This window comes from Tenrec ecaudatus, chromosome 15, assembly GCF_050624435.1.
Source record: "Tenrec ecaudatus isolate mTenEca1 chromosome 15, mTenEca1.hap1, whole genome shotgun sequence".
Taxonomy (NCBI): domain Eukaryota; kingdom Metazoa; phylum Chordata; class Mammalia; order Afrosoricida; family Tenrecidae; genus Tenrec; species Tenrec ecaudatus.
The window spans coordinates 69,974,735-70,001,834 of NC_134544.1; the positions used below are offsets into that span (position 1 = coordinate 69,974,735).

At 41.4% G+C, this 27,100-nt stretch overlaps 1 long non-coding RNA gene across 1 annotated transcript; it reads right to left on the reverse strand.

The window, feature by feature from the left end:
• Positions 1 to 538: 538 nt before the first annotated feature.
• LOC142427967 (uncharacterized) lies at positions 539 to 26,086 on the reverse strand. Its single transcript, XR_012780125.1, has 4 exons — positions 25,955 to 26,086; positions 23,827 to 24,024; positions 20,726 to 20,852; positions 539 to 803 (listed from the first exon to the last, which is right to left on the reverse strand). It is a non-coding gene; the product is annotated as an uncharacterized LOC142427967 (long non-coding RNA).
• Between the last annotated feature and the right edge of the window lie 1,014 nt (positions 26,087 to 27,100).

Genomic DNA, 27,100 nt, shown 5'->3' on the forward strand with positions numbered 1-27,100 from the left:
GAAACAGTCTCCTATTTCCAAAGAGCAGAAGGACACATATGGAGTCAGATACACACAGAGGGCACAAGGAAAACATGGGGGATCTTTCAACCATGATGCAAATCTGTCCCCAGTAAGGGTATTGGGAGGCAAGGGCAGCTGGAATTTCCTAGAAGTTAGCTCAGTCCAGGATGAACCAGCAAGCACATCTCAGTGTCCTCAAGCCATAGTTGGGCATCGGAGCTGTCTTGTGTATTTCAAAAACTCTTGTATCTTAATCCCCTTAACAAGTACAGACACTGACAGGGAATCAGGACCAAAGAGGCGATGGGTTTCGGAGGACACATTTGAGGGCCTGGAGCATTGTGCTACCTTGTGTAGAGTGAGGAGAGGTGCTTTCACTGAGCAAACCTCATCTACTGTTTGCCTTGTGCCGTGGATTGCATTGGCCCCACCCCCTCACAAATGTTTACAAATGACACGTGTCAGATTTCATAGGAGCATATTAATTTAAGTAGGTGTATTTAATTATAATTTAAACATAAATGTAATTCAATAATTAATATAATTTAAATGTCACTTTATTTCCATTTCAACATTCACCTACGCACAATGCTGTGAGCTGAGTCCAAAGGAGAGATCCAGGTGTTGGAACAAATGCTTCCCTCTCGGCCTGGATGCATTCCAGGCCTCCAGCCAGGGCAGCTTGCCAGACCGATGGAAGTGCCTTCCTGAAACAGGGGTCACCATCCATGCATTAAGATTTTCAAACAGGCACGCCATGGGTTCTGGGATGAAACCTTCTCCTCCATGTTATTTCCTAGCTATAAAATCAGACAACAAAACAAAAATAAAAAGTTGTAATTTTAATCTGCAAAGTTTTATACCTGTTTACTGTACAATCATGGCATCCACATTCGGAGATGGAGGTGACCTGGACTAGTGTGCAGCTCCATTACAGTGTGAACCTTAAATTGTCCCGCCAACCACCAGCAACAGATGTCATGAGCTGCGTGTGCTAGAATGACCAGGTTCAAGTAAAGCCATGCCAGTCTGTGTGTGCAAGCTGAATGAATCTAATGCACTCCCAATGAAAAATATTATCATGTCATTTGCTTGAAATCTTAGATTTTGGTGAACCTCATGAGTATTTTTTGCAAAACTTTTGTTTATTCTCCTTAGCAAAATCTGGTTCAAAAAATCCAAGTGACCACCACCTTGTACTTGGATTTCTGCGTTGTTAAAATACATATTAGTTCAGATATACAAACAATCATTCTGTAACTTAGTGGTGTCAACTGTGAGAATGGAGAAAAATCCTTCTGATGGTGTATATAAATGAGAAAATAATCTAGATGGGAGTTAAAATTAAAAATATATATATATTTAGGGATAGTGCTACTGAGTTCCTGGTCAATAACATTATATATATGATGTTATACATATATATTCCAAATGAGATGATCTATGAATTTTGGTGATAAATTCAAGGTTGAGATCCCTGAGCAGTTATCAAGGGGTCACACGTAAAGGACAAATAGAGAGGCACACTTTGGTTGGAAATGCTCCCATTTCAGGTGAGCCAGAGTCCCCTGGGCAAGGGACATTTAGAACAGTCTGCACTCATTCCTACATTTTGAGAATCTGAATGGACCTCATTTAACCCAGAGTGCTTTTTGGGTCTGAGGCTGGTGTATTTTGGTTCAAGATCTGAAATATCGTTTATGGATCTTATTCTTACTTTGCCCTATCTACTAAACAAGTGTTTCCCACTTCTTGCTCTGAATAATCTCTTTACTCAGATTCATGACCCTTGAAATAGTGCCCACCTTTTCTAGGTGGCAACTTCTTCCCCGAGACATTATGACACATGAATCACTGTACTGACACCGAGACACTCTGCCACATGAATCACTGTACTGACACCGAGACACTCTGCCACATGAATCACTGTACTGACACCGAGACACTCTGCCACATGAATCACTGTACTGACACCGAGACACTATGACACATGAATCACTGTACTGACACCGAGACACTATGACACATGAATCACTGTACTGACACCGAGACACTATGACACATCAATCACTGTACTGACACTGAGACACTCGGACACATGAATCACTGTACTGACACTGAGACACTCTGACACATGAATCACTGTACTGACACCGAGACACTATGAGACATGAATCACTGTACTGACACTGAGCTTTTCCTTAGGCATCTTGCACTGGGATATAGTGTGTGCGTTGCTTGTAAGATCCGTGGGTTTCTGATGATCGTGGCCCAAGGTGGGGAAATCCCTGGCTGATTAACAGTAGTAGGTGGCCAAAATCTACTAGAGACATCCTGCCAGACTCGGCAGGTCATAAAATACAGAGACAGAAGTGGAGGGCAACCTCTGGTGCCAGCATCTGGCATGCGGCTTCCTGACCTTAAGAATTTGGACTGAAGGGCACCCACCAGCACGTAAACCATTTCAACCACGGTCATGGGTTTCTGTTGGACGTTGCGATAATTTTCAGAGCCCAGAAACATGAGAGGATATAATCAAGGGAGAAGAGGGTGGAAAATAGCCCTGAATGGCTTCCTGGAAGAGTTGAATATTTGAGGCATCATTAATCCCCAACTCCTTGGAATATGTCTGGCATTAATTCTTCTAAAACATATATTCCCACATAGAAAAACTACCAAGGACTTTGAGGAGGTTGATTAAGAGGCATTTTTAGATCCCTTGAGTTAGAAATACCTCAGTCCTTGGGTTTGCACCAGAAAGAATTCACACCGAAGCCTAGTTTGTGATCAAAGTGAATTTTATTTTTATAAAGGATAGAAACCGTTTTCAGGTGTTAGAGTAAATTGAACTAAAGAGAGAGCGAGAGCAGGAGCAAGATAACACGGCACAGCTGCTGCACCGGACCACAACCAGGCTGCTCTGAACCGTGTAGTAGCCGCTGGGAGAGAGCCATGATCTCAACGTTTTTGGCTTTTTCAAGGGAGGCGTGGTCGATGATACTGGTTAACCCCATTGGCTGAATTAAGCCCACCTGGCCTAGATGGCGTCCCACCCAGGTGTACCGGCTTCCTCTCCCAAAGTCCTGAATGTGAGCATGCCCTCTAGCCTTAAGCAGCTTCCAACTTCCTGTAAGGGCAGCGGGAGGCTTTGGCATGTAGAGGGCCAGCCCTCAGTTCTGCCTCTAGCTACCTCACAGCATCAGGGTCTAAATAAGGAATGGGTTTTGGAGAGTGTGGGCCAATGATGATACTCTGGGGTGGACCTGATGGTTTCAAGGAACTCTGTACTGTCCAGTCCTCGACACACAGGACATACGGGAGCCTCAGTCAGGGCAGGAGCAATGAAGGCTGGAGGGAGAGAATACTGGGCTCAGAAATGCTGGGTTTCCCTTTGACCATTCACACACACCTCTTAGGAAAAATGATCTCTTATTACAGACTAACACACAAATGAGTTCAAAAGAATTACCCTACAATGGACTTAGAAGAAACAAAAAAGCCTCTATTGATAAACACAGGGTTCCCTCCTATGCAAATCCTTCTTCAGACACTAGGTTGAAATCCCAGCCTTGGGCACTGAAGGCTATCAGTTCTCTTTGGACAGGCCTGTGGGTCCCTTGGGAAAGCACAGCTGTGGTCTAAAGATGCCATTGCTGTGTGTTCTCCTGTGCCTGATGACAGTTCCCCAAGGTGAGGGTCTCAGAGATCAGTGTGGAGTCTATGGGGATGGTTGTGACTGCAAGTGACGGACGGATTCCAATTATCTTTATTTATAGGCATCCTGCCCCTGGTGCAGCTTCAGGAGTCGGGTCCAGGATTGGTGGAACCCTCCGAGAAACTGTCCCTCACCTGTACTGTCTCTGGTTTCTCCATCACCAGCATTGGTTATGATTGGAACTGGATCTGCCAGACCTCAGTGGATGGGATACAGAGATTACGATGGTGATACAGATTATAACCCGTCCTTCCAAAGCCAACTCTCTATCACCAGAGACACATCGAAGAATCAGTTTTCTCTGCAGCTGAGCTCCGTGACTGCTGAGGACACAGCTGTGTATTACTGTGCAAGGATCACAGTGAGGGGAAGTCAGTGTGAGCCCAGACACAAACCTCCCCTGCAGGGGAGACATTGGGCAGCGGGGGGCTCACAGGTCCCACAGGACACACACACCCAGCCCTAGACAGGCACATGTGAATGACAGGGAAGATTTCCTGTTGAAATTAGGGCTTCCTCTCTTACATCTTAGCATCTCCAGGGACAGTTTTCCTCCTCCCACCCCACCCCCAGAGTTTCTCCTCACTGCAGGCTTGAATGGAGGAAAAAATATTAAAGTGACTCTGAAACTTCATACTCTTCCTGGATGACCCATTTTTCTTCTCGGCAAACAGATTACCATGGTCGTTCTCATCCTCTCTGTTACTCAAAATCTGTAGACAATGAAATACAGGCATGTACACATTCATGAGTGCAGAGCACGATTTCAATTGCTCTGAGCTCACTGATCTATTACAGCCCCTGGTTAGGACTCTGGAGGTCTCTCTGACATGCTCCCTGTGCACTGTGGGTAGTAACTGACTAAAAATCTCTAAGTCTGAGAAAATAATTGAGGTGACTTTGGGGGTTAAACATGTGACATATCCTTCGTGATGCTTTCTCCCCACTGTGTCCCTTGATGCAGAAACAAGTGTTCTAGGCACAGAGGGGAACAGCTGAACAGGAATGAGCTGTCTGGTTCGAGGACTCCTTTGTAAGATTACTCATTGAAGTCCCAAGGAAGGGAACACATGTTGGAAAGAAAACTTTAATTTCCAAAAGATAGAAAATGTATCACAAGAGGAGGACATTGCAGGCTCATATCGCAGAATGTTTTTAGAACTGAGAATAACGTGACTTCTCACGTATTTTGAACCTGTGATAAGGGGAACTGGTTTCTAGAAAAAGTACATCCTGTTTGGTAGAGTGTCCACAAAACAGAGGAAAACGCTCAGTTAGAATCACAGACACAGTGGCTGCAAACATGGTCTCAAACTTAAGAGCAAGTGAGGATGGTTCAGGACTTGGAAGTTTACGTATTTCCTGTGAGACATTATGAGTAAAAGTGACTCAGAAACACCCAACAACATCTTTGATGGCGTGAGGTACAGAATATTGAGATTAATTTTGGTCAGCTAAGTGTAATTACCTAATATAATCACATATTATACCATTTTTAAATTTTAAAAATGTTAAAATTATTTAACATTTAAAATTCAATACATATAACATTCCTAATTAAGTTACAGCTACATGCTTTTCAATTAGAAAAACAATGTGTAATAAATAAGTAGTAAATACATATGCAAATAAAGGTTATTTACAACACCACTATCCCTGATGGCATAGTGGATTTCACATTGGGATGCTAAGTGCTAGGTCAGCAGTTCAGAATCACCAGCCACTCCATGGGAGACAGATGAGGCTCAAAAAAAGATTCACAAGATTGTAAATTATAGTCCAAATAATAATTGTAATCCAAATCCAGAGGAGGAAATAATATCAGAGCTTAATTGTGAGATTCTGGCATGCAGAAGGCCACGGAGGACAGTGGAAGTTCAAAATCCATGTGCAGGATCTCCACAGGGAATACACCTCCTGTGATTCCCTCTCACCGTAACTGAGGGATGGAAGAAGGTGGTGATCAGAGAGTATTGGAGAGATGACTGTAGGAAATCAAAATGACACATCTGACTTGGATGATTAGCAACTTGTCATTCACTTGATCTCCCCTTTGATATACTTTGTGCTGAATCTGGGTTTTAACATTTTATGGGTTTATTTTTAAACATTTAGGGGTTTATTTCTGCTATGTTTGTCATTGTTGGTAGCGTTTTTGATTCTCATATATTTTATATGTTTCTTAGTTTATGAAGCACAGGGTGGGTGACTCTACAGAGTCAATAACTAGAATAAGGGTAATGGGAGCTTCAGCAAGAGAGGTGGGGGAGGTAACAGAAAGGAGTTCAAGAAGGAAGAACATGTTTTCTGATTGTACAACACTGCTTCATATGATTTAACTATAGATGGGAAGATGTCTGGATTAGGTCCTAATAAAAGGGTTTTTGTTTGAAAGAAATAACATTTTAAAACATAGTAGCTGTGGAACAAATGTTTTAAAGCATTTTCATTTTGAATAATCTCAAAATTCATTTTAATAAACTAATATTGCAAATTAAATAAGAAATCTAACATTGATATAATGTTATCTACTTAATAAAAAATTGCCAATTTCTCAATTAAAAAAAAGTTTTACGGTGCGTAAAACTCTAAGGAGCAGATCTACTCTGCTCTAGACAGTCACTATGATTCAGAATTCACTTGGTGCCAGTGAGTTATGTTGTGTTTCCAATTTGAATCTTATTTTGGTTGCTTATGTCCATTAGTTTGTTTTCTGTATTTGGTTGAATCATATTTAATACGATTGTCAGGAATTGATCTTTTTTCCCCATTACCTTGGTCTCCATAGAATCGCCTACATTGTGTTTTAGATTAATGATGCCATCTTTTTCTGTCGCATCACTGATGGTATTATTTATAATATCTTTATTAACATGTTAATGGTTTTCCTTTTAAATATATTTTTTGTCTGTGCTTCAATTTACAAGGTAGCTTAGTGAAAATAACCTTATTCTTCCTTCCATCTGTATTTTTCCCTTCTTTTGTAGTGTAAGGACGACTTAACAGTGTATTTCTGTTAAACCAATGCCTGAGGTCACCAGCAAAAGCACAGCTTACACACAGGCATTGGATGCAACAGTTGTTTGCTCACACAGAGAAGAGACCGAAGCAGCTCATCATCAGGAGTGGGCTCCAGTCCCCACAGCCAGTGGTTTCACTCAGCAGCCAGTGCTGCAGTTGAACAACAGTGTTCCCTCCTCACCAGCAAAGATAGAGAAGTAGGGTTGTGCTAGGAGGTGGAATCTCCTGGAAGGCAGTGAGATGGTTTTGTTGTTGTTGTTTTGTATATTCCGTGTAATGTGAATAACAGTCAGGTTGGGGAATGCTAGCATGTGTTCAGAAGAAGGTAGAGGAGGTATGCTGTAGGACGCCAGCTCATAAAGAGTGTATTTGGATCCAGAAGCCTTGGGAAAGGCAGTCAGAGAGCAAGGTCATCACATTCCAGGAGCCAGACTGACACATTTGGTCCTAAGACCTAAGCACACCTGGGTCTGTTATGGACTCTGGGGAAGGACAGCAGACTGCACTTGAACTGCCTGCTTCCTCAATTTCCGATTCTTACTGGGGTTTATCTCAGATGTATATTGGCATTGGGGTTAACATTATTGAATTTTTGCTTTGTTTTTCTGTTTTACATTAGATGAAACGTGGAATTTATGAACATATAGACATAGCTAAGACAATAAGGGATTCTGGGGCCTGTAGTAGGGGGTGGCGTGGATAAAAGGGAACTGATGCCAAGGAGTTCAAGAAGGAAGAGAGTGTTTTGAAACTGATTTTGGTAACAATTATACAATACTGTTTGATGCACTTGAACTATGACTTGATAATATTATTAGCACCAAATAAAATGGTTTTAGAGGAAAACTAAGAAAATAACTAAAATATTAAATACTATTCCATTACTAACAAGTTTTAATTTCATATTTCTGGCTTATATAACAATCTTCTATAGTTCAATATTTTCACTAGTTTTTTGAAGTGTTGTTCCCGTAAGACTTTCCATCAGTTTCTGATTATGAAGGAAAAAGTTATCTTTCATTTTTAACTTATTTTTTCTCATGGTACATGTACAGGCAATCAAATAATATTTTCAACATTCTTCTCATGCATAACTAAGTGGCATTAGATTGTCATTATGCTCAACAATTGCCAAAAACTGTAAAATTTCCTATCACACACATCACAGAAACCCATAAAAAAGAATTCTGACTTGACAATTTCCTCCTTAACATGGAATAAATAACTTTATTACTTTCTTGCTTCAATTATTTCAATAGAAGCCTGCTTTAAGGGCCTTTCTCTTCCTGTGGAAAGACTGAAAGCTAAACTCTGCTCCGTACCTCCCTTGTCTTTCAGGCAAATCTCTCTCTTAATCAGTATTTTATTGTGGAATGCATCTCAATATCGTATCTGTATAAATATCTATGTCTATAGATCATACTTCCTTCCGCTGTACCGAATTCAGATTGTCTGCAAGTTGTAGCACTCTCTACCTCCAAAGCTGTTCACAGTGAGGGAGGGTCAGTGTGAGTCCAGACATAAAACTAACCTCAGGGAGAAAGCGGACCTGCAGGGATGTTAAGAGCCACCAGCTTTGGGCCAAGAGAAGAAAGAAGTGAGGGCAGGAGCATGGATGAGGGACTGCAGTGCCGGGTCGGCTAGAACTGCTGTGCTGACCACTATGGTAACTCTACGGCCCAGGGCAGGAAACCTGCGGAGACAGTGCCAGGTAACACTCCTGACCAATAGCGTGAAAGCTTAGGGCCAGAAAAAATGTTGCTGTGGGACCCACAGAAGTTGGAGGACAGTGTGAGGTCAGGGAACACCTCTCCTGTAAGTGATGGGATGCTGTCAGCAGGGCGCTCTCTGAATACACTGAGCCCAACACCCACCCGGTACTAATTCATGGAAGAAAATGGAATTTCTTTTTATTTTTGTGGTTTCTTTTAGCCTCACAAATGACCCTGATGTTAGGAAACCTTTTCATTCCAACTCTAAATAGAGAATATAACATTGAAGTACCTTTTACTTCTTTCCAAATACTGTGAAATAAAACAGGGGAAAGAAGAATTTGGGATGACATACACTTGTTTCCCTGTGTGTTCAGATGGATGAAAGATTCAGGTGACCCCAGTCTTGATTCCAAACATGAGGATAGAGATGGTCTTTAATTTCAATAGATCATTTGGGTACTTTCGACGGGAATGCACATAAAGTTACACTGAACTTGAAATCTGCACAGATGTGCATATGGTTGGTAGAGTGAAGACCTCATAGGACTGTGTTCTCCCAAGGACTCCACCAGCATCGCGTTTCTCATCTGAGTGCCAGAGCTCTGGGCTCCATTCGGCCCTGTCCACCTTTACATACAAGTGCACCTCCCACATGCAAATACCAGCCCCGTGAAACAGCAGCGCGCATGTACTGAAAGTCCTATTCCTTTTCACCCGGAGAGCATTTTCTGGGTGTGACGAGTCTTATCCACAAGAACACGAATTGTGTGTGGGCTTCCTTTTCTGGTGGTGACTCCGGGAGGTAAGTGCTTCAGGCACTCCTACATGAAGTCTAGGGTGGCAGCATCGCAGCCCAGGACTCTGTTTCTCTTCATCCCCAGGTGTCCTGGCCCAGGTGCAGCTACAAGAGTCAGGCTCTGCACTGGGGAAGCCCTCACAGACCCTGTCTCTCACCTGTGCTGTCTCTGGATTCTCTTTAACCAGCTATGCTGTGCACTGGATCTGCCAGGCTCCAGGAATGGGACTGGAGAGGTTTGGTGTAATAGATACTGATGGGGGCAGAAAGTATAATCCAGCTCTCCAATCCCTAGTCAGCATCACCAGGGACACCTCCAAGGGCAAAACTTATTTAAAACTGAGCTCCGTGCATCCTGAGGACACAGCACTGTATTACTGTGCCAGACACACAGAGATGGGAATTCGGTGTGAACCCAAACACAAAACTTAGTACATCAAGTCATGGTTTTAGGAGACGTGAAAGAGATAAGTCAGCGATGTTTTCCTCTCAAAAGCTGTAGTTTCCCCACCTTGTCAGCACCTCTCTATGGACCACCAAGCACAGACTCTAGGGAACCTTCATGTATCTGAACTTGCCTTCTTCTCATTGGAATGGGCTTTGTCGATTTGACCATTTATTGAAAGGCAGACTTCAAAGTAATAGTTATCGGTTCAATCTGTTGACAATTCAGGGAAATAACTAGTCCTGTTTTTTTGTCAGTTAGAAATATTATTTTAAAAAAACCCAAACTGACTGCCATTGAGTTGTTGATAATTTATAGTGACGCCCATGTGGGTTTCTGAGATTCTAACTGCTTATCGGAGAAGAAAGCCCTGTCTATCTTGTTTGGAGTGGGCACTGGTATGCAGATCTCAGCCCAACACATAACCACTATGTCACTAATGTGAGTATAAAAATATTAATGCAGGAAAAATTTCTCAAGTGAGCTCCAAATTTTCTCCAAGCGATCAGATGGATGTTCAGTGTTTTCATTCCAGTGAACACTCACAAGTGTAGGTTTATGTAATAAATTTAACTTAGAATGATCTAAATAATACTGAATATGTTGAATTGTTATTGAGTTGGCTTCAACTCGCAGAGATCCCAGGTACAACAGGAATAGATACTGCCCGGAAGTGCACTGTGCTCACAGTGATTCCTCCGTTTGGACTCACCATAGCAGACTTTGTGACAATCCAGCTCCTGGAAAGACTGTCTTTTTCACCGACTCTAATTTACCAAGCACAAGACCATTCTCCGGGTTGTGGTGCTCCTACCGACATGTTCAAATGAAGGAGATAACGTCTGACTTGAATGCTTCCAAGAAGCCAGATGTGCTTATTCCAAGACAGACCTGTTTGTCCTTCAGGCAGCCCACAATACAGTTAATATTATTCTCTAACACCATAACCCAAGTGCATCAATTCTTTTGATATTTCTGGTAGGGTATTTGACCTTTCTTAGAGTCACTCTTAGTTATCCCAATTGTGGCAGCTGTTTCTGACACTACAGATACTGTCCAGGGTTGCTACAGAAAACACACAATATATAGGACAGCATACTCTACGTATGCGACAATGAATACTCAAGGAGCAAAAAATAGCAGTAGCACTGATGTTGAAGAAATCTATATGGTGTCTTAACACTGGACAATATGAACAGGAATGTTCGTCTTCAGAATATTAAGTTGATGCATGTAAGTTATGCTCAGGAGAACCTGGACCAAAAAAGTATGTGGCACAATGATTAAATGCTCAACTTTGAGCCAAAAGGTTGGCAGTTCAGAACCATCCAGTGACTCCCCTGGTTAAAGACCTGCTAACTTTCTGCCATCAGTATTTCAGAAAAGAAAATCCTATTCAGACAGTTCTTCTCTTTCACGTTAAACTTCTTTACGAGTCTCTAACAACCATCCTGCGCCCATGTAACTTTGGATGCTTAAAGCTCTATAAATATGTAGACATGTGCTACCAATAATTACCCAAGACACAGTGAACTTCAACGTAAGAGCAATGATAAAGACAGTGAATTCTGTTACATATTTCCCTTTGTTAGGTGTGTTTTCCTGCATAAAACACATACGATTTCCCAAGCACTGTTATTTAACCTGGGAAGAATGTTGTGTATTTTGATTTCTTTTTTATTATGTTAAGTGCCACAGAGTCAGTTCCTATTCTCAATGCCTCTCTCAGCATCATAATTGCAATGGATATTTTGAGCTCATTGAAACAGCCATTGTGTCAATCTATCTCATCAAGGGCCTTGGTCTTCATTGATGTCCTACTTTATCATGGTTGATATCTTTTTGAAGTGACAGGAATGATAACTTTCCATGAAACAAGGTCTCACCATCCTTGATTCTAAAGCACTCACTGGCTGTACTCCCTTCAAAACAGACCTATTTATCTTATTACCAGTCTGCCCCACAGTACTTTCATCATTCTTTTACAACACCATAAGTCAAAGGCCATCTCATTTTTTCTATGGCCTTCCTTATTCATAGTCGAGTTCATATCTATATAATAATATTGAAAATATCATGACTTGGCTTCTAAAAGTGACAGTTAAGAAACCTTGTACTATGGGCCTGTTGGTGCAGAGACAGGGCTATGGTGGTGCTGTGGGATCAGATGTGGTTGCTCACCACAAGGCCAGGGATTCAAACCAGACAAGGGGTCCCTCTGAGTAAGATGAACTTGTCTATTTCTGTAAATAATTATAGGCAGAGAAAGCCTAGCGAGCAGTCCTAACCAGTCTGATAGGATTACTATGAGTCAGAAAAGATGCACTCACAGTGGGTGTGGTTTTGGTGGAAGAGATTGTTCATTTCCGTGCATAAGCAAATGTGGCGAAGAAAGCTGATGGTTCCCGGCTATCAAAAGAGATAGTGTCTGGGGTCCTAAAGGCTTGAAGGTGAACAAGCAGCCATCTAGCTCAGAAGCAAAAAAGCCCACATGGAAGAAGCACACCAGCCAGTGCGATCACGAGGTGCCCAAGGGACCAGGTATAAGGCATCATGCAACAAAAAATATATATATGTATGTGTGTGTACATCTATATATATATATATATGTATATATATATACCATATTGAATGAAGGGGGAAGTGCAGAGTGGAGACCCAAGGCCCAAGTGTCGGCCACTGGAGATCCCCTCATAGAGGAGTTTAGGAGAGGAGATGGGTCAGTCAGGGTGTGAAGTAGTACCGATGAAGAACACAGCTTTCCCCCAGATACTGGATGCTTCCTCCCCACAACTACCATGATTTGAATTCTACCTTGCAGGGCTGCATAGGGCAGAGGTTGTACACTGGTACATATGATGGCTAGAGGCACAGGGAATCCAGGGTGGATGTTACCTTCAGGACCAAGGGTGTGAGGGGTGATGCTGGGAGAGTGTAGGATGAGTGGGTTGGAAAGGGGGAACTGATTACAGGGATGCATATGTGACCTCCTCCCTGGGAGAGGGACGGCAGAGAAGGGGGGGAAGGGAGACTCCGGATAGAGCAAGATATGACAAAACAACGATGTATAAATTACCAAGGGCACATGAGGGGGGGGAGCGGGGAGGGAGGGGAAAAAAAAGAGGACCTAATGCAAAGGGCTTAAGTGGAGAGTAAATGCTTTGAGAATGATTGGGGCAGGGAATGTATGGATGTGCTTTATACAATTGATGTATGTATATGTATGGATTGTGATAAGAGTTGTATGAGTCCCTAATAAAATGTAAAAAAAGAAAAGGAAAAAAAAAAGAAAAGAAAATGATTAGGGCAAAGAATGTACAGATGTGCTTTATACAATTGATGTATGTATATGTATGGACTGTGATAAGAGTTGTATGAGCCCCTAATAAAACGTTAAAAAAAAAAAAGAACTGTGTATTTCTGGTTTCAAGGAAGCCATGTGAAGTCCAAAGTGATGGAAGAGTCAACTTTTCATGTTGTTGATACCCAGTTTCACAAATATCCCATGAGATCTTGAAGCCAAGGTGATGTGACACTGGGATACCCCACAGGGGATCAATGTAGTCTCCAGAATGCTTCTTGTAGTCTTATCCTCTTGTAACTTTGGTTCTGCTTCCTTATTTCTGCCTGTCTGGATCAGCCTATTAATATGTTGGTCTCAAGTTCCCAATTGTCAGACTTGAGATGAAAGTATATTTAATGATCTAAGTGACCAACAAAACTCCCTTCACTGATCCCTCTGAGTACAACTGTGCTGGTAGGACACATTCAACATGTACTTAACCAGCCTTTGTGAAGGCAGGCTGTCTAGAACGTTGCTTCATAGTCTCAGCCTAGAATTGTGTACTATCACTTTGTAGACAACAACCGGAAATATAGTAGGGACAGAAAATGGATCGAGAATAGTGGCAAGTGAATCTATCATTGAACTAATGAAAATTAGGAAATAAAATTTTCCACATTTAGTTCATGCAAAGGGATTCTCTCCTTTGTGAAATCTCTGATGTGCTTAAGACACCACTTCTGGCTGAAAGCTTTACTGCATTCATCACATGAAAAGTTTTCCTCCGGTATGAATTCATAGATGAGTTTTGAGATGTGCTTTCTGAATGAAGCCTTTGCAACATTCACTACATATATGGGATTTCTCTCTCTCCAGGATGAGTTCGTGATGAACAATGAGCGCATTCTTCCTGAGAAACGCTTTTCCACGTTCACCACATACATGGGGTTTCTCTGGAGTATGAGTTTGCTGATGCTCAGTTAGCTCACTGTACCAGATAAAGGCGTTTTTCCACATTCACCACATACATAGGGATTAGCTCCTGTGTAAACTCATAGATGAATTTTGAGACCTCCTTTCCGAATGAAGCTTTTGCCAGATTCACTAACGTACATGAGGTTTCTCTCCAGGAAGAATTCCCGGAAGAACACTGAGGTCCTTCTTCCTGATAAAAACTTTGCCACATTCATCACATACATGGGGTTTCTCTCTGGTGAGTTTCCTGATGAACAGGGAGCATGTACTTCCTGAGAAAACCTTTTCCACATTCATCACATACATGGGTTTCTCTCCAGTATGAGTTCGCTGATAAACAGTGAAAGCAGTCTTTCCAATAAAGGCTTTTCCACTTTCACCACATACATGGGGTTTCTCTCCAGTATGAGTTCACTGATGATAAGTGAGAGCGATTTTCTGAATAAAGGCTTTTCCACATTCACCACATACATGGGGTTTCTCTCCAGTATGAGTTTGCTGATGAATAGTGAATGAAGTCTTCCTGGTAAACCCTTTGCCACATTTATCACATATATGGGGTTTCTCTCCAGTATGAGTTTGCTGAAGATAAGTGAGAGTGATTTTCTGAATAAAGACTTTTCCACATTCACCACATACATGGGGTTTCTCCCCACTATGACTTTGCTGATGAACAGTGAGAGCAGTTTTCCAAAAAAAGGCTTTGCCACATTCATCACATGCACGGGGTTTCTCTCCAGTATGATTTCGTGGATGAGTTTTCAGATTTACTTTATGAGTGAAGCCTTTGCCACATTCACCACATATATGGGGTTTCTCTCTAGTATGAGCTCTCTGATGAACGGTGAGAAAAGACTTCCTGGTAGAGGCTTTTCCATATTCACGACATACATGGGGTTTCTCTCCAGTATGAGTTTGCTGATGAACAGTGAGAGCATTCTTCCTGATAAAGGTTTTGCCACATTCATTACATATATTGGGTTTATCTCCAGTATGAGTTAGTAGATGAGTTTTGAGTTGTATTTTCTGAATGAAGCCTTTGCCACATTCACCACATACATGGGGTTTTTCTTCAGTATGAGTTTGCTGATGAACAGTGAGATCACTCTTCATGGTGAAGTCCTTCCCACATTCACTGCATATGTAGGGCATCCCTGCCACATGAGTTTCACAACATCCCTTGAGGTATGACTTACTGTGATAAGTTTTGCCACAATCCAAGCATTTATAAAGCTTTTGTCCTTCGTGAGATTTTTGATAATGTTCATTGAGTTGGAACACATTATTGTATTTTTGCCCACACTGACAGGTCTTATCTAGTATATGAATGAGCTGGCATTCATAGAGCAAAGACTCCTCAATGAAGGTCGTCCCACATTTATCACCAGTGTGCGGTTTCTCAATTTGATCAGATTCCTGATGCTGTGACTTCGAGATCCTGGATTGTTCACACTCAGAGAATTTCATTTCAGTACAAAATTGCTCCTGCTCAGTGTGGAGGAAATTGTCCTCATCTTCCTTGAGCACAACTGACTTCTGTGTTTTGTTGCTTCTGTTCTGATTTAATTTCAGAATGATTAAATCTGATTTTACTATTTTTCCATGTAATCCAAACAACTCATACGTTTCCTTTGGAAGAAAATAATTTCTGCGCTGATAAACAGTACTTTCCAATGTATTAAATGTATACTATTGTTCCATTCTGTCCATGTATCTTTCACATTGCATGTGTTCAAGCAAATGGTCGGCATCTTTCTGGATTTCTATAAAAGAACAGAACATTGATTCTTTTCAAAATCTTGACTTACAATGGACTCCTTAAAATATGCATCGATACGAAGTAGATCTTTAGTGACAACCCTCTTATATGAATATAAATAAAACACTATGCTTGATGTTTATTGCTCATTGGAAGAAATACAAGCGTGTAAATAATCCAAATGGTAAAAATAGTTATTGTAGAACTCTGGTTGGATATGAAAGGATGAGTGAACACAGATTTGGCATTTGCTTAAAGAGGTATATGAAAATGAACAACAAATGTAATAGAAGGAAGACATTGAGAACAATAGACCACAGGTCGGATAAGGCTTGCTAATTCCAGCCGGTAGGGGTTACATGTATTCTATTCATCAAGCTTTACTGAAAGACAACTGAGTACTACATAAAGTTGGAAATGTGAACATTGCAGAATGTTCTACTTGGGGGAAAAGCATTTTTAGAAGTATATATGAAAGGTATTGTGGTACAGAAACATATGCTTTATGTTTATAGAGCCTATATTCTAGTTTACACCACTCATCTTTCAGTGTTGTCCTGCGGTGGCTTGCACGTTACTGTGATGCCAAAAGCAATGCCACCCAGTATTTCAAATAATAGAAGCAGGATCAGCCATGGTAGACAGGTCTTAGTGGAATCTGCAGAAACAAGGACTGGGAGGAAGACCTGGGGATCTACTTCTGGAACATGAACCCCTTAGGTTTAATGACAAGGAAATAACACTGACGAAGTACTAAATCCTCAAAGTAAAGTCAACAGTAATGACGTGAATGGAGGAAAACTTGACTGAAAATGAGAAAAAATAGCTGCACACATATTCTAAGAATGTGGAGACGGAATATATGAAGTATTATCAACAAAAATCTGCAAGTTTTCAAAACAAAATGGAATGTTTAAAAATCGATTGTGTATGATTATTAAACTTAAATAGACTGGTATTGTCTACTTATAATTACATAATCACGTGGTTTATAAGGCTAAGAATGACAAATGAAAGAAGCCTGGCATCGTATCCATCATCAAACAGTACATGGTAATATCTTCGCTAAAGAATAATTCTGTCAGTGGAAGGTTAATATTCATATGCCTGCAAGTAAGACCAGTTATAAGTGCTATTTAGATTGGTACACCAACTGTTTAAGCAAACGTAAACCGTGGGGGATCCAGCCCCACACTCAAATGGGCCCTTAGGAATAGTGTGTGCAATTAAGGAAGATAAAGCAGACAGCAAAACGGGGAAGAGTGGCCTCATCTCCAATCCCGGAATGAGACAGCGAGGTCATTTAACAGTGAGTTTATATAGTAGCGAGCCATGCAAGCCTTCAGAAGGCACGGACACAACAGAACGGAATAGTGTGAACATGGGAATATCCTGCATTCTTTTAGAACACTTCATGGTAAGTATTAGGCTGTGGGAAACTGAGGACCTAGAAGAGAGGACACAGCCTAATTGCTTATTCTCAGAATTAAAGAAGATTGCAAGGCCAGGCATTTGGGTGGAGGGAGGAATTCACATTTGTAAATTGGAGAAGAATCCAAGTCACATTCTCCTAATTAAAAATTATCCTCACAATATCCTCTCATTATAGTATTATCTTAATGATACCTCATACAAGCACATGGCTTATTACTATCTGCCAGCAATTTTAACTACAAGAGCAGACATGTTGTTCTTGTTCTCCCCACTGAGGAGAGAGTACTTCAATTCACCTGCCCTCACAAATGGTTTTCAGTTGCTCACCCAATTATTTCAGGGACCCCCCAGGGTAAAAGTCCTACCTACCTTGTTAGGTAGGTAGGTGTCTGTGTGTGTGTGTGTGTGTGTGTGTGTGTGTGTGCTGGGGAAGGAGCGGAGGGGTGGGGGAGGGAGATTGCAAGCCCTGAGACTGTATAAATTGGTGAAAGAATATAAAGCCTTTTTATTTCTGCCCTTCAATTATACAACCCTCCCATAGGACCCATCCAGAGGGCATTTAAGAGACAAAGGGATACTTGACTCCTTGAGTGATAGCATCAAAGGGAACCTGATTGCTTTTTAAGCTAGGCATCTTTTAGCTGAGTAGCAAGAAGTGAGGCACCTGTAGAAGCTGTATACTAACATCTTACTGGAGGGCAGTTGTGGAAAAAATTCTATCTGGAAATTGTGCATTTCAGCTCTAGCTTTATCCTTGGGACTTGTGGAGGTTTTCTTCTAACACTAGTACTGGTCTTCCAAGCCCTGAAGTCAGGAGTAAAGAGATAAGGCTGCTTTAATCCAGGTTCTCTTTTCCACAATAAAGAAATTGAGGGTGGGGAAGGGAAGGGATAAAGGAGAGCAGATAGAAAGGAAGTCAAGAGGAAAATGTTTTGAAACTGTGGTAGCAATTGTACAGTGATTGAACTATGAAATGTTATATCTGTAAGAGCTCCCCCAAAAAAGATTAAACATATATATTGAAAATTTTACATGACTTTTATAGCCTGATATTGATCAATCATACAATCATGTACACTGATGAACGTAACATTTGGGGAAATTGTCAGTAGGTGGGAAATGTGACCTCCATGACAGAAAGGATATGCAAGTTTAGCAATAAAAATGTGAGATGAATGATGAATTCATACCAAATTTCTTATTAAACAACAGAATTGGAAACTATACATATGGATATTTCTGAATGGAACACATGAAAATCAAATCAACCACATCCCTAGAAAGAAATGGTGGAGAAGCTCATTAGTCAAAACATGTCCAGGGGTTAACTGTGGAACAGACCATCAATTGCTCAAATCCAAGTAGAAGCTAACCAAAATACCTAGATCACAGAGCTGAGAGACTATGTAAAGAATAAACTGGAGTAATAAAAGACTGATGACTGAAGACTAATGACTGAGACCAGATGAGTTCTGGGATGACACAAAAGAAATCATACATTTAGAAATCAAAAGGATACTTCAAAGACAAAAAAGAAAAGAGAATGATATTGATTATTCTATGCATTGTTTGAATTACAGTAAAAAATTCTGTTGGAATGTCCTGCAAAAATGTTCTTTAGAAGCAGCAAAGGTCATCTTTTGGGTTGAGGACCTGTTAAGAAGGGGTGGGCCTAAAGAAGGCACACTGCATAGTAAAGAATATAAAGCAGACATACGCTTAAGGAAAAATCCAAGAATACAGGATGTTAAAAATGCCCTTTCCACTTACAAAGTTATTGGAGGAACAGGCAACTTAAAAAAAAATCTTACATGACGCAGGCGGCCATGGTGCGATTCAAGCACAGGTGAGCCAATCCGGCCCGGCCCCTGGACCCCCAACCCTCAGTCCTGCGCTCATCTCCCTCCTGCCACAGGAACAATTAGAACGTGCCAGAAGTTCCTGATTCAGTACAACGAAGACAGCTGTTGGGACTGCTGCAGAACTGCACTGACAGAGGAGCACGGAAGCCATCCTGAAATCCTCTCCAGGAAGCTGTTGGAAGAGCCAGACAGGAGCTTTCTGACAGTGGCGGTGAGGAACCTGCAGTGGCCCCCAGTGAGCCTGTGCTTCCCAGTCCCAGGCAGACTCCGGGTCTGCCTCAGCAGCGCACTCAGCTTTCCAGAGGCAGCATCTTCGGCCACAGCTCCAAACTGACTGAAGGGAAACAAATCCAAGTCATCTTCGTCAGGTTGTATGCAGGCCGTCTGGGAAAAGTAGCCCTGCTATTTTAGGCAGTTTTGTACTTAGCTGTCTGACAGGTCTGGTTTCTGAAGCGTTTTGCATCCTGTGGTCAAAGTCCATTGTGCCTGCACTCCCAACCCGTCCCCTCCTTCCTCCCATGTGTATGCACGTGTGCACACATTGGAAAGCGGCCTGTGTGATACTAGATGAAGTGTGAACAATTGGATTTCACTTTGAACGTCTCTTGGGTGGGTCCTAAGCAGAGCAGGTCACTTAGAATTAAAGTATTTGTACTTTTCTAAGAAAAACAAAACAAAATCTTACAGGTAGAAAAAAATTGAAGGTGCAGTGCAAAATTATATGCTAAGCTGATAACAATTTTCTTGCTAGGAAGGTGACTTTAGATACCTGAAAATAACCGAAGTCATAAATGTGTTTCACCAAAAGGAGCAAACTATGGAGAAACATGTCTGTTAAAGAATTCCAACAGACAAGGCAATTTGACCGTCTCTAAAAGAAAATAGAAAGAACTTATTTCACCAGAATGAGGAAAACTTTAAAGAACCAGGAGAACAAATGAGAAAATGGACACCAAAATCTTTAGAGAAACTCCAAGGTGGGGAGCTAAGAAAGCACAAAGGAGGACCATTTATGGTTCGAGTTGAACATCCAAGATGGTGCTCCATCTGTTTGGAGAGAGGCTTGCAAGATGGATATTCAAAATAAGAGAGACGCATATAAGAGAGGGAAAGTTTTGAGAATCTTAAAGAAAGAAAATTATGGAAGCAAACATACAATAGTATAAATCAAATAAATGGAAATTTAATCTCATTTAGAGCTACAGGGGTACTTTTCTCAACTGCTAGGAAAAGTGAGTGCTCACATTCAAAGAAGCACAGACTTTTATGCATTTTCCAACATCTATCATGGATGTGAGGCCCTCTGCCCGTTGAATCAATACCCCCAGCCTATTACCCTTAAGGTATTTTGACTATACACCTGATAAAATTCCACTATAGCTTGTTTCTAATACCGACCACAGTTCTCCTTGTTACAATTGAGAGACAGATTCTGGGGTGACAACTAGATAACCTGTTCATGAGAAATTGCACAATCTTAGACACACCAAAATTAACCTAAAGTTTGTAAAGCCTGCAGAATGTTGTATTTCTAGGAAAATAATGTTCAAAGGAACAAAGTGTTCTCTCAAGGGCAGAAGACCCAACCCACTAACTTAAGACCAGAGGATGCAATGAGAATCTACCTCTTTGAGAACACCACAGACACTACAAAAATTTTAACACATAAGACAGGAAACGCCAATGACGAGGTCAATGACTTGAGAATTCTCCTCACCAATGGAAACCAGGTTGTGATAGTTCTCCAACATCACATCCTGATATAGGGTCTTCTGAGCAGGGTTCAGGAGCTGCCATTCCTCCCAGGTGAACTTTACAGCCACATCGTTGAATGTCAGTGATTCCTGTAGAAAGAGGAGTCGATTTAATGGCGTATTTTATACTTGAAGATTTTAAAAATATATCTTACAGTAAAGAAAGCAAAACAGTAAGAAAAACTATTGTGACAGTGCATTCCATAATGTGTGGAAAACTGAGGACTTGGTAAAAAGTATTTGACCTTATTTCTACATTCGCAATTATGAGGACAGAACACGAGCCCTATTTCCAGAAAGGTCCCCACTGTTCTAAGAAATGTTTTCAAATACACATTCATATAGCTCTCCATTAAGGAGCAGTGTTAAAGGAATTACCATAGTAGATGAACAGTTTCCGTGCCTGGCTACTTCACTGTGCCTGAAGGTTATTTGTAGATCAGAGAAATCAGGTTCCATAGCTAAGCCACCATAAATGTCACAAATACCTGGGGAGGGCTCAGGGTGGGATTGAAATCAACTAGCACTAGGTCAACAGGGTGACTCACCATCCTGCTTATTATGTTACCCGCTGATGATAGTACCCACTGACTATGTACACGCTAACTGCATGACGTGCACGCCTATGGAAAGATCTGTAAACTCCAGTACATATACCCATTGGAAAATACATTCACTTTCTCAGTCCTGACATAGGTTGAGGAACCCCGTGCCACACTGGTCAGTCTTTAATATTTGCCACAATTGCAATGTCGTTCCTGAGAACCACTGTTCGAGTATAGCGGACTCCCGTGCTCTATAATAATGCACCCACTCATAACATTAGAACTTTGAGGTCCAGTGAAACTATCTGAATGAGCTAGAAATAGCCAAGATTTATACTTGCACAAAGTAGATAAACACCTGTTTATTATCAAATGGAATTAGGACTTCTAGCAGTATCAGTGTCAACAATTATCAGGAAGAGTTCAGATGGGGGAGGTCAAACATACCTCAACTCTCCACATTTTTGTTAACTCTTAATCAAGTCATTCCTCCCACAGCACTCTATGTCTCATTGATAATCTGTTGCTACGGTCACACAAAACTCAACAGATTAAAGTGGTCTATTAATGAACAAGGTAAAACTCGGGTTCAGGAACAAAAAGATATAACTGAGAACCAAGATCAAAATGTTCATAGGCAATATCTCCCTTCCTGAATGCAGTACAACTTTCTAAGCTCTTAAATGTCACCTTAGGACAAGCTCCTCATGACAACCTTAGGACAAATTCTTCGCAGCCACTTTCAGACCAGATTGCCTTAACTTTAATTGCAAGGTCCTCTTGCAACTGCCATCTTCCACCACATGCTCTCCAAGGGGTCTTCGTAGTTTTGTTGGGTGGACCTCTGGAGCCCTCCTAACCTTGCCTAGGCAGGGAAGGTGCTAGGTTGACCCAAGAAGCCATCATATCAAGAGGGAGAGAGAGAGAACTGCCTGCACGCATGGTATGAGAAGAGACAGTGAGACATTGGTTTGTTGATTTGGCTTTGTTAGACCCTGAAGCCACATAGTTCACATTGATCCCATGGATTAGGGATTTGCCAATTTCAAGAAATGCATGAGCCATTTCCTTGAACACCTGTGAACCCACTGTGTGACCTGACTTGAGAACTTCCCCTACTCCATGAGTCAACAGCTTGCGGTATGACTTTCCCATTTGGGTTCCTCATCCCCTGCAACTTATTATCTGACCAGATTCAACAACTTCACTTTGTGAGGCAGTGGACTGTTGTCTGCCCTGATGATCTGGTTCATCAGCCTTTGCAAACACATGAATGAGGAGAACCGTACAGATTGATCCCTGACCTCTATACAGATTAGGGACTCACCAGAATCCACATCTTGACGAGGTATTTGTTTACTTGATGAATATTTAGCTTTGTGAGATGCTACAAAGTAAATCATGGAACACCGTGAACCTCTATCTCATAGGCACTCACTCATCTACTGCTGGTTCTGCAAAATGAACGTTAATATTCATGGTTCAAGAGCTAGACTGATGGAGATAATGACCAGGGCAGAAGGGACACAGTGACAGAGTCAATGGTTACAGGTCCAGAAAGGACTTTTCAGCCAAGATAGTGGGGCAGGCAGGCAAGATCAAGAGGAGGATATCCCCCAAGGAGATGAGAGAAGGCTAGACAGATGGAACTATGAAATGAGCCTGCCTCCGTGGGTAAAATGTCTGAGGGACCGAAAAAACAAGCCTGCCCTGAAGAAGAGCAAAATTTTCTATATGGCTCTTTAATATGAATCCCAATGTGCAGCCTATTCATTCTGATACCAAATTATATGCTGTTACTTAATAAAACTTGTACCTGTGGCTCTGGACTGTACATTTGCACAGGGCCACTGCAAAAAGTTAATGAGCACAGTAGGAGAGGACTGTGGGAACAATAACTGGTGCCATCACTGGAAAAGTATGGAGAGTACAGGTATGCTTAAGCTCTGCCTCATATGAATCCGACCTGACGTTGATGGTTGATTCTCTCTCCTGCATCTATAGTTAGAGGAGGGGAGAAGATGTCAATCATTTTTGAACCACTATTGGCTGAGGTTAAAAATTTGGGTTTTCAATTTTAGATTCATTAATGAAAATGCGGCTCTTTGGGAGATTATGTAACACATCACCTTCAGAAAGAAGCATTAAAGAAACTTAGTCAAACAAAAATCCCATGGAATACAGACACTTCTAAAGAAATGATCTTATTTCCCCTTAAAAACTAGGCATAGCCTATAATTTGAATGACTGCCATAGTTTGGCCATAGAATAATGATTTAGATGATAACGTGATCCCAAGAATCTTCAGAGACGCATTATGTTCAATGTCAATAGTTTAGTTTTAATCCTATGATCTATCTATTCCTAATCTCAAGCCCAATGCTGAAATCAGAGTTCAAGTTTATCTCTAACGTCTACAATTTCAAATTTCCACTTTTCCAATGAACTGGATCTGTATTATGCAGGTTTCCACAATCCCAGTATGAAATATAGAAAAGGATAAAACACATCAGAATCACCTGGGCCTTGGTCATTTTCTTCGGTCCTTAGAACACTGCCAGCAACTGGGATACTCTATGTTTGTCTTATCTGGATCAGCAATAAAGATGTTCACAAATTTCAATCTCTTATGAGGACATCCCAGAAATAATAATACCAAAATCAGGAACTTCTTCCTCCTTCCTGTACGCCGCTGCTGGTGATACACAATCTGCAAGCTGATGGGAGAATACAATGTGAATAACACATAATCTGTAGGTCCAAAAGCTATAACAATTCCCTTCCTCTTATTGCACAAAGTCCTCAATACTGTTAACTGTGCCCTTACTGAGTGATGGAAAAATGATTTTATCATGAGCAATAAAATCTAAAACTCATAACCTTCAGACATGTGAGTAAAGATGGCTTTATAATAAATAGAGATTGGACAATCAAACATACATTGGACAAAGTCAAATAAGCTGTCAAAAAGAAACAAAAAGCAGGATCCCTACCTCACAGCACACGTAACTATCAATTCCTTACTGTGTGATTCTCAAGGAGAATGATAAATCAATGAACCTTGAAGATGGTTATGTTAATTAAAGCAGCTGGAAACATTTTGAAAGGGCTATATAAAAAAGCTAGTATAAAGTGAACACTATTTTCTAGAGGAACTATACATTGTAAAATCACTTTAGAAACACTGTAAAACTCCCCATCAAGTAGAGTTAGATGTATAAGCTGTTGATGCGACACAGGAGAACTGCTCGACCGAGTTTCAAAGACTGTAAAGACATGACAAGCAGTTAATAGGTATGTACCTCTAACCTGGAGATTAGCAGTCCAACCCTTAACACATGTCAAAACAAGGGTTCCATATAAACACTTATATATCATCTATTACATTGAATTTTTTTTATATACAGCTTTCCTCAAGTTCCTAAATGCTTCTTTTCCCCCTCAACCCCAACCCCAAGTATCATGATCTGAATTCTACTTTGCAAGTAGGGATAGAGCAGAGGATGTACACTGGTGCAGACAGGAGTTGGAAGCACAGGGAATCCAGGGCGGATGAAACCTTCAGGGTCAGGGGAGTGAGTGGTGATACTGGGAGGGTAGAGGGAGAGGGGTTGGAAATAGGGAACCGATTACAAGGATCAATATGTGACCTCCTTCCTGGGGGACGGACAACAGAAAAAGGGGTGAAGGGAGATGTCGGGCAGGGCAAGATATGACAAAACAATAATTTATAAATTATCAAGGGCTCATGTGAGAGGGGGGAGTGGGAGGGAGGGGAAAAATAGGGGACCTGATGCAAAGGGCTTAAGTGGAGAGAAAATGTTGTGAAAACGATGAGGGCAAAGATTGTACAGATGTGCTTTACACCACTGATGTATGCATGGACTGTGATAAGAGTTGTATGAGCCCCTAATAAAACATTTTAAAAAAATAGATTGAAATTTATGTGCAGATTTTGGAATGAAGTAAGAAGTATATATCCCCATAGTGAGTGCACTTTTGAATCCAAAGATAAATGATGTTTTAATGTAGCATTATTTGTGGTAACCTAATGCAGTTTGACAGTTGACCTAGGCAGGCCCGTAGAGAGGAGCTGGCTGGAAAGGAGTGCAGGCAATCTACTTCAAAGGCATTCTCCCCTGGGGGAAGATGATCTACATCTTTGGATAATTATCAGAAAGGATTCAATGGAGACCTAATCAAAGCGGGGACACAGCAAACAGACACTCTGTTGTCACTGTCATCAGCAACCCAAACCTAAAACCCAACTCACTGCCATCAAGCGGGTTCCTGCTACAGCAACCCTTTAGGAGGTGGACCTGCCCCTGGTGAGTTTCTGAAACTGTAGCCCTTTACAAGAGTAGAAACCCTGTCTTTCCCCCAGGTGTTACTTGTAATTCTGAACTGCTGACCCTGCAGGTAGAAGCCCAATCTGTAACCACTAGGCCTTTTGCAAATTGATTACTTACCCAGTGAATTCTATCATTCAGGGAGATGAGATGAGACATTGGACCATGATGGACAGGACAGCATGGGCCCCTGTACACTGGCGCTCTCCTGGGGTCAGACCCCAGGAAGCATGGATCCCTACTTCCCCTCAAGCTCCTCCACCCTGGCCCCACCCCCAGGAGCCCCAGGGTTGCTCACCCTGCTTGGAGTCAGGTGAATGGATCTGGTTCACAACCCAGTCAGAAGTTGAAATCTTTCTTGTGAGGCTTCAATGTGCAAGACAGTAGTAACAGACTTCTAGCTCCATAGACTGGACTGCATTTCTCAGTGCCAAATCTTTGTTGATGAGCAGACAATTTTGAGAAACATGTCAAGTTCTTGGCCTATACTTCTTGAGCTAAATAGTGACCACCCCGAACCCTTGGAATCAAAACCATGCCCTTATCTGAGGGTGCTTGCATTAAAAACAGAGCCCACTCTACATTTACAGAGCAATTTTACCAATTTCTCAAATATAATTATCAACTTTGGATCCACATCCTATATGTATACAATATTCATTTTCAGAATAAAGTGCAAGTATTTTTTTTAATAAATCATTTTATCGGGGCTCATAAGACTCTTATCACAATCCATACATACATCAATTGAGGAAAGCACCCTTATACATTCGTTGTCCTCATCATTCTAAAAATTTGCCTTCCACTTGGGTTCCAGGAATCAGCTCATTTTCATTTTAACCCCTCTCCCTACCTCACCACTCCCCCCTCCCTCATGAACCCTTAATAATTTATAAATTATTATTTTATCTTATCTTACACTGCCCGGAGTCTTCCCTCACCCACCTTCCTGTTGCTCATCCCCCAGATAGGAGGTTACATGTAGATCCCCCAGATCGGTTCTCCCTTTCTACACTCCCTTCCCTCCAAGGTACAAGTATTTAAGGCCTCATAATTCTCAAGCTTCATTGAAGGTAAACATCTTCCTTCACCAGAAATCTAACTTTAAAAGGAATATTTTGTGAAGAATGTTCTCTACCAGCCAGTACTACCCCAAAGACTATAACCCTTGACATATTTGGCGAATGTGATCAAGTTGAATAATGCTCTTACATGCCACTCCAACTGATGCTTAGCTTTTCATCATGTTTAACCTTCTCCAATCTGCTTGCATCCTTTGTATTCTTTACAATATCTATTATGTGTGAAGAAATGCCTATGGTTGGGTAGCACATTTAAGTGCAACACTATGGTAATTACAGAAACTTCTTGTGGAGGTGGACAACAAGTGACAGAGAGACACCAATAGGACATCGAGATGCACGTTGGCCAAGACAGAGATATC